The sequence below is a fragment of the Apodemus sylvaticus genome, chromosome 1 (genome assembly GCF_947179515.1).
Source record: "Apodemus sylvaticus chromosome 1, mApoSyl1.1, whole genome shotgun sequence".
Taxonomy (NCBI): domain Eukaryota; kingdom Metazoa; phylum Chordata; class Mammalia; order Rodentia; family Muridae; genus Apodemus; species Apodemus sylvaticus.
This window is the reverse complement of record NC_067472.1, coordinates 63,780,910-63,789,160: the sequence shown is the minus strand read 5'-3', so window position 1 is coordinate 63,789,160 and position 8,251 is coordinate 63,780,910.

Genomic DNA, 8,251 nt, shown 5'->3' with positions numbered 1-8,251 from the left:
TTTTGTGAGAACACCCTCACATGGGTGTTGCCCGAGTGTCCCTCTGTTAGTTCAGGTGACTGTCACATGCTCCTTGGATATGAGGACTGAGTGTTCGGGGACATGAGGTTCTTTTGGGTTGGGGGATGGGGAATCACAGTCCTTGCCATGTAAACACTCCTCAGGGTGGAGGGCGAGGACCTGCCTAGAAATGAGGGGCAGCCCTCAAGTGCCCTCCAGGACCCAGATGAAGCCCTTTCCCCATTAGGGCTCAGGTGGGGGGTCTCCCGGACCGAGAAGTCTGGGCGAGGTCTGGAGCCTTCAACATAGGTCATGCAAAGATATACCAAGTGAGCAGAGTGCTGCCAGCAGCCCTGCCAACAGGCCTGGGGCTGTGAAGGTCCCACCACCTCAGGTGGGTGCTCTGCTAAGTCCGAGTGCTAAAACAGCTGGCCAGCCAGATGCTGTCTAATATGTGGGCAGGTGATGGCGCTGTGGCCTTAAGTAGGGTGATGTGGCCAGGAAGCAGGCACAGGGTCCCGGTGAGTAACAAGTCTAGGAGCTTCACTCTAACATCCTAGATCCGTGGGACTGGAGGGGGGCAGATGAGGAGACTTCATAGGTGTGTGCCCCTCTCTCGCCGAATAGCTTATCTAGTCTGGGGACAGAGAGCCTCCTCATCTGCCCTCCGAGGATTTAACTACACCAAGTGTTTTTTTCCTTCTCAGAACTATCAGGCCAACAAATAAAATCAGTCACTGTGAAGAAGCAAAGAAGGTTCTGTTCTGGGCCAGAGAATAAGAGAAGCTTGAAGAAAGCTCAGATCAACCCTGGCAGCTGGAGGTCTTAGATACACAGACAAAGATGTCCCCACCCTGCCATTCTTTCCAGTTGCTGTGTAGCCCAGAGTGAGTACTGGGACTGGGATTACAGGTGTGAATTTTCGAAGAGCCGGGCGCTGGTTCTCTGTGATCCCCTTAGTCTTTTCCGCTCTTGTCATGACTCAGGGCGTTAAAGGGCAGAGCCTCTGCTGAGGAGCTCCAAAGCAATTAGATGGGAGCAAGCGTAAGGGTGAGTGGCTGGTTAATGTGCCTCAGTCAGCAGAAGCCTGGCTGCTCTGCTTTTATCTCCTGCTGTGCTGTCGCTGCGGGCTGAGAGGGCAGCTCTCCAGCTTCCTTATTTCTAGGATGCAGAAAGCACGGTTCATGTATTGTGAGCCGCTCCAAGGCACACCATCGAGCTGGTGCACCGGAGATGGGTATGGATGGGGAAGGCACGTCTTGTTAGTTAGGCATCTCTTTTTTAATTAATTTATTCATTTACTTTCTCTTTTTTTAAAGACTTATTTATTATGTATACAGCATTCTGCCTGCATGTGTGCCTACAAGATTTCATTACAGATGGTTGTGATCTACCATGTGGTTGCTGGGAACTGAACTCAGGACCTCTGGAAGAGCAGACAGTGCTCTCTTAACCTCTGAGCCATCTCTCCAGCCCGTTCATTTACTTCCTTCTCCCTCCTTTCCTCCAAGTCCTTCCCACCCCACTCACTACCTGTGGATCTCTTACCCTCTAACCCTAAACTTCCTCTTGGTACCCCAAAGACAGACGTGGGAGCCGCTGAACACCATTGTTATCATCCACATTGAATAAATCTCGGATTTTCACTATTTCTTCTTTTGTTTTGTTTTGAGACGGGGTCTCACTGTGTAGCCTTGGCTCTTCTGGAACTCTGGAACCAGGCTGATCTCAAACTTACAGAGATCCACTTGCCTGTGTGTGTGTGTGTATGTGTGTGTGTGTAAGAAGGCTGGGGGGAGATTGCAAGTACTGAATGCAGGCCTGCGTTTGGGGGGCAGGGTGTCATTTGTTAGTTTTTTGAATGTATGTTCTGGGGTTGCACTTCTGATTTCAAGGTAAGTACTTGTTCACCGACCTATCTCCCCATCTCCTAGCTTTCCTCTTCCTTCTGTAGCTGGCATATTGGGGATGGCTTGTTAGGACTATCAAAGGCCAGACTTTGAACCAAACAGTTTGGTAAGGCTGCTGACGCAAAAGGGGACTTTCACTTCAAAGTGAATAAGAGATGTTTGTTCTAAACCAAATGTAAGTGACCATGGTCCAGGAACACGGATCAGGTTGCACGAATGCATTCCAGTGTAGGAGTGGGTCCATGAACTATGGTTATAAAACAGAAAGTCATAAATGGAGGCAGTTGCCAGATACATTGGTATGGGAGGGACACCAGATAGGAAGGGAGATAGCAGGGAAATCTCTGCTGTAGATTTCAGATGTTGTCTGATAACATTCTTGACTCTTGAGTTGGTAGATGTGAGAGTTAATCAGTCCAAAGGTTCTTCCTGCTAGAAGGATGGTAGGTCAGATGCAGGTAGACAATGAGTAGCTAGCTACAAAGGGAGCTGAAGATAACCTGAGGTGATTGGCTCTGGATCTGGGACGCCGCACTCTACACATTAATCATGAGGTTCTACCGTTCAGTACGTCTTGTACAATCTTTTTTTTTACATTATTTTTATTTTTATGCATTGATGTTTTGTCTGTATGAAGGAATCAGCTCACCTGGCACTGGAGTTAGAGAGTTATGAGCTAAGATGGAGATGCTGGAAATTGAACCAGAGTCCTCCAGAAGAACAACTACTTCTCTTAACTGAGCTGTCTCTCTTGCCCTGCCTTGTGGAATCTTTAATGTACGTGTGACTTTCTTTCTAGGATCTTGAGTTTCAGGGCTAAGCAAAGTTGTTTTTTCTCCCTGACTACATCCCTCCATCTCCCTATCTACATCTAAGGGTGTAAGGGTCTGAAAATCACTGAAAGAAGAATCCAGTCTTGAGTAGTATACAGAGACAAAGAACATTTGTTCTGCAGAAACAGCCAGCATGCAGGAGTCAGCCATTCAAGCAAAATGGTGGGGCGCTCACAGCCTCCTTTTAAAGCCAGTTAGGGGGTTTCCAGGTGTGGTTGGGTCACCTTCATCAAGATTGGTCCAGTTGATGGCATTGGAGATTTGTATACTTCTCATTGGTTTGTACCTCAAGGATTTTTCCCCTATCTGTTATAAGTCCCAGGCCAGATGTTGGGGCAGTTGCTAATTGGCTGCCCTTTTTCTGCAATTTTTCCAAGAAGCCTGGGCTGTCCAAGGAATTGAAGCTCAAGGCCTAGCATGGCTGCCTGCTCTAAAATGGAGTGAGTTAGGTCCTCTCAGGGAAGGCTGAGAAGTGATCACAGTCAAACTGAGGAGGCTTTCTAGGGTGTGGTTCCCTAAATGAACTGCATGTGTGTGCTGGAAAGTGCCCACTCCACACTGTCCTACAGGAACCCCATGTGTGTCCGTGGCTCAAGACATTGACCGGTCAACTGTTTTCTGCTGATGCAGATGCTCAGAAGAGACAAATACTGATGGTCAGGGCTCATAAGCCTGGTGGGACATGGATTTAGAATAGGTACTTAGAAGCTGCTTTTGCTGCACCTGTGAGAAGGCTCAGTGTGAGTGAAGGCCACCAAGCCTCACCACCTCAGTTTCCTTCCTAGGAGCCACATGATGGCTGAAGAGAATGGGATCCACAAGTTCTTCTTGATCTGCATGTATACATACACACACAGAATAGAAAAAATTTTTTTTCTGAGACAGGCTCTGTGGTGGCACATGCACACCTTTAATCCCAGCACCTGGGAGGCAGAGGAAGGCAGATCTCTGAGTTCCAGACTAGGGAGTTCCAGGAGAAACCCTGTCTAGCTGGGCGGTGGTGGCGCACGCCTTTAATCCCAGCACTTGGGAGGCAGAGGCAGGTGGATTTCTGAGTTCAAGGTCAGCCTGGTCTACAGAGTGAGTTCCAGGACAACCAGGGCTACACAGAGAAACCCTGTCTCGAAAAAACCAAAAATCCAAAAAAGAAAAAAAAGAAAAGAAAAGAAAAAAAAGAAAAACCAAACTAAACAAACAAACAAAATCCAGCTGCGGAGGATCTGGCTGCCCCAGGAGCAGAAGTGGCCGCTCCTGAGAACCAGCACCTCTCACTCACTGAGTTCTTGGAGCTGTTCTGCAGCGCCAGAGATGAGACGGTGGGTGGGGGGACCACCTCTAGATAAGGACTGTTTAGTTATGCAGACATCTTGTCTCTTACCCAGTTCTTCACATAAACCTAAAATCCATGTCACTATCCCCAAAAGGGCTTGAGGGTCACTGGGCCTCTTAACCTCTATTCGTCTCACCATGACTGAATCTCTTCTCTGTTTTCACCGTTGCTTAGCACTTCAGTGGTCCAATCGACTGATTTGGCCTATGGGGGAGCTTTGAACCTTTGCCCCCAGAGTTACAGTCTGGGTTCACCTCCCTGCAGCAGTGCCCAGCCCAAGGGCACCTCTGTGAAGGTGTCACGATCTTATCAGAACATTTCAGTTCTGTGGATCTGTGTGTGGTTTGGCATACACAAGCATGTTTGGTTTGGTTTTGTTTGTTTGTTTTTCCCTAGACAGGGTATCTTTTTGTACCCCTGGCTGCCCTGGAACTCACTCTGTAGATCAGGCTGGTCTCAAACTCAGAGATCTGCTTGCCTCTGCCTCCCAAGTGGTGCTGGATTAAAGGTGTGTACCACCACAGCCTGGTGATGTTCTTTCAAATATAATGAATACTTTCTATATATCTGCACTTGTTAAGACTATGAAAGTTAGCCAGGCGGTGGTGGCACACGCCTGTAATCCCAGCACTCTGGGAGGCAAAGGCAGGCAGATTTCTGAGTTCAAGGCCAGCCTGGTCTACAGAGTGAGTTCCAGGACAGCCAGGGCTACACAGAGAAACCCTGTCTCGAAACAAATCCAAAAAAAAAAAAAGTATGAAAGTTGTGATAAAAATAAATGGACCCTCCCACAGCTGAGAGTCGTGGGGCTCAGTTCCCTTTCTGGGATGCTCCTTACTATACTCAAGTTTCAGGTCCTGTGAAGCATTGGAGCCCATCCTCCAGGACCTCTGCCATCCCAGGTGCTTCCTCAGGGTAGATAAGTGTTCCACTGCCAGGCGACATCCCAACCTTCATTTTCACTGGGATCTCTCTAAGTTTTCCTTTATAGTTCAGGCTGCCCTTGAATTTAGGATCCTCCTAACTTGTGCCAGTTGCTCCAATGTTTTCCTTTCTGTTTTTTAATTTAGGCATATGAGTATCTGCATGCACACCTGCATGCCTGAAGAAGGCATCAGATCCCATGACAGATGGTTGTGAGCCTCATGTGGTTGCTTGGAATTGAGCTCAAGACCTCTGAAAGAACAGCTAGTGCTCTAACCACTGAGCCGTCTCTCCAGCCCCAACTCTTTCTGTTTTAGTCCCAAGCTGGTCTTATAGCCCAGACTGTCTGAAACTCTCCTCCCTCTAACTCTGCCTCTCAAAGGCTGAGATTATGTTTGGTCCCGTGGTTATCTTGTTCCCTGGTTCTAATGTTGCTCTGGAGTGAGCACAGCTAGGAAATTGGGAAAGCGAAGGAAGGACTTACAGAGAGAGCTGCAGTCACAGGTGGCAGGTGTCACAAGAGGGCAAGAGGAGATGGCACAAGTGGGTGGCAGAGGCCTGCCTGCTGCCTAAGGCTGGGGCCATCTTGGCTCTGGTAGAACAGAAACACCTTCAGAGGCCTGGCTGGCCATCCACTGGGAGCCTGCTTGCCCAACAGGATTAAGTGTGAGTACATGGTGAGATTGTTTCACTAAACTGCATGGCAAGGTCTCCTATCCAAGATTCCAGAATGCAAAGGGACAGTGTGACACTTGATAAATCTCTGCTGCACCAACTGAGAAAGCATTTGCAATAAACTGCAGCACTAAATGCTTCAATGCAAAATGAATAATAAAGTAAGTGGGAAATAGCTCAGTCAGATGACCTGAGTTGGAGCCCCAGAAACCACATAAACAACAAAATAAAGCCAGGCATGGTGGCTCACAACTGTAACCTCAGCACTGGGGAGGAACAGGAATTCCCAAGGGTGGCCGATGAGCTAGCCTAGCCTACAGGCCAGTGAGCCCCAGGCCAGTGAGAGACTGCCTCAAAACAAAACAAAAGCAAAGTTGGTCAGGGCTGTAGAGATGCCTCAGCAGTCAAGAGCACTGGCTGTTCTTCCAGAGGACCTGGGTTTGATTCCCAGTACACATACGGCGGCTTACAACCATCTGTAACTCTAGATCCAAAAGATACTACACCCGCTTCCGACCTCGTGTCACCAGATGTGCAGGCAGTACAAATATGCACATGCAGGCAACATAGTCACACACATTAAACTGTAATACTGCAAGACAAGGCAGATAAACTAAACAGTGCTTAAGGCTTGATTCCTGAGCTGACCTCTGGTTGGTTCTCTTCTCTCTTTCTCTCTCTCTCTCTCTCTCTCTCTCTCTCTCTCTCTCTCTCTCTCACACACACACACACACACACACATACACACACACATCTCATGCATAAGATTGGCTTTAGTCAGGTATTGTATTACATGCCTGTAATCTCAGTACTCCCAGTACTTAGGAAGCTGAGGCAGGAGTATAGATTCAAGGTCATCCTGGGTTATATACTGAGGTCCTGTATAAAAGGAAAAAGATAAAAGAACAGCCCCCAATGACAAAGAGGCATACAGGCACTCAGGCCAGGTTCAGTGGCTAAAAACACTTGTTGCTCTTGCAGAGGACTCAGTTCAGCACACACACATGGCTGCTCACAACAGTTTGTAACTACAGTTTTAAGACAGGGTCTGACTATCCTGGAATTCACTATGTAGACCAGGCTGGTCTTGAACTCACAAAGACCAACCTGCTTCTACTTCTCAAGTTCTGGGATTAAAAGCATGTGCTACCACAGCTAGCTTAGAAGTTAACAATAATAGGCAAATAACAAACAAACTCCCCCAGATGACCTGAAGTCCTCATACCCTGTTCCCCACTTAATGCTCTCACTATCTTCCAGTAGCATACCAGCAGGTCCCCAGTCTGCAACCAACAACACCTACAAAGAACTTTCCAGGCCTAAACCAGAGCAAGGCTTCATAAGGTTTTCATTTCTGCCCTGTGTAAAGGTGCTAATATTCTCATAACTGAGATTTAATTTTTTATACATATGGGTGTTTGCCTGTATGTGTACATATGGCTTAGTTCCCTAGAACTGTCATTATAGGCTGCAAGCTGTCAGGTAGATACTGAGAACCGAACCCAGGTCCTCTGGAAGACCACTGAGCCATCTCTCAAGCCACCAGTATTTTAACTAATTTTTATATGTATGGGCATTTTGCCTATATGTCTATGTACCGTGTGTGCCCGTTACCTGGGGAGGCCACAAGAAGACATCAGATCCTTTGGAACTGCAGTTACAAATGGTTATTAGGCACTATGTAAGTGCTGGGAATCAAATCCAGGTCCCCAGGGAGAGCAGCTAATGCTTTTAACTGTTGAGTCATGTCTCTAGCCTCAGGCACCAGTTTATCTATCTATCTATTTGTTTGTTTGTTTATTTATCTATTTATTTATGGTTTTTTGAGACAGGGTTTCTCTGTGTAGCCCTGGCTGTCCTAGAACTCACTCTATAGACCAGGCTGGCCTCAATCTCAGATATCTGCCTGCCTCTGCCTCCCGAGTGCTGGGATTGAAGGCCAGGCACCAGTATTTTAAAAACAACCTAAATGTGCTTCAATAGAGACTCAATAAGGAGTAACAACATGAGAAGACTATCACTTAAAAGTGCTTGCTCCCAGTGGTTCAGCGCAGCAGACACTCACAGCTGCCTCTGCCCCCCAGTGCCACACAATGCCTGAGGTGCTTCTGTGTTTTAAGTGCAAGGCAGAGATGGATGGATGAGAGTACTGGATGAGGCGGCAACCTCACCCAGGGCGACCTCAGCATCTGCAGTGCAGAGGAGCTGGAGGTGGCTGTGTGGCCGGCACGTCCCAAACCTGCTTCAGGAATCCCTGAATCAGGCAGGCACCAGCTTAGACTTAAAGAGGCAGTCTGTATGACAGTCGTCAACGGGAGACCAGGAAGAGTGGTCTGAATGTTCATTTTGGATGCCTTCAACCTGTTGGAGTTGTCCAGATTTGGACGGGATGTGTTATGCGGAGCAGAGCTACAGCTCTAAGTAGGGATGGTCACAAGAGATTGGAAAGGAAAAAAACCCACCAACTCAACGTAAGCCTCAGGAGGAGCAGGTCAACAGGCTGCCTGCCAGCCTCAGCCGCCCAAATGGAAAGGAGGGGCCCAGGATGATATAGTCCCAAATGAACCTTACTCTTTGCA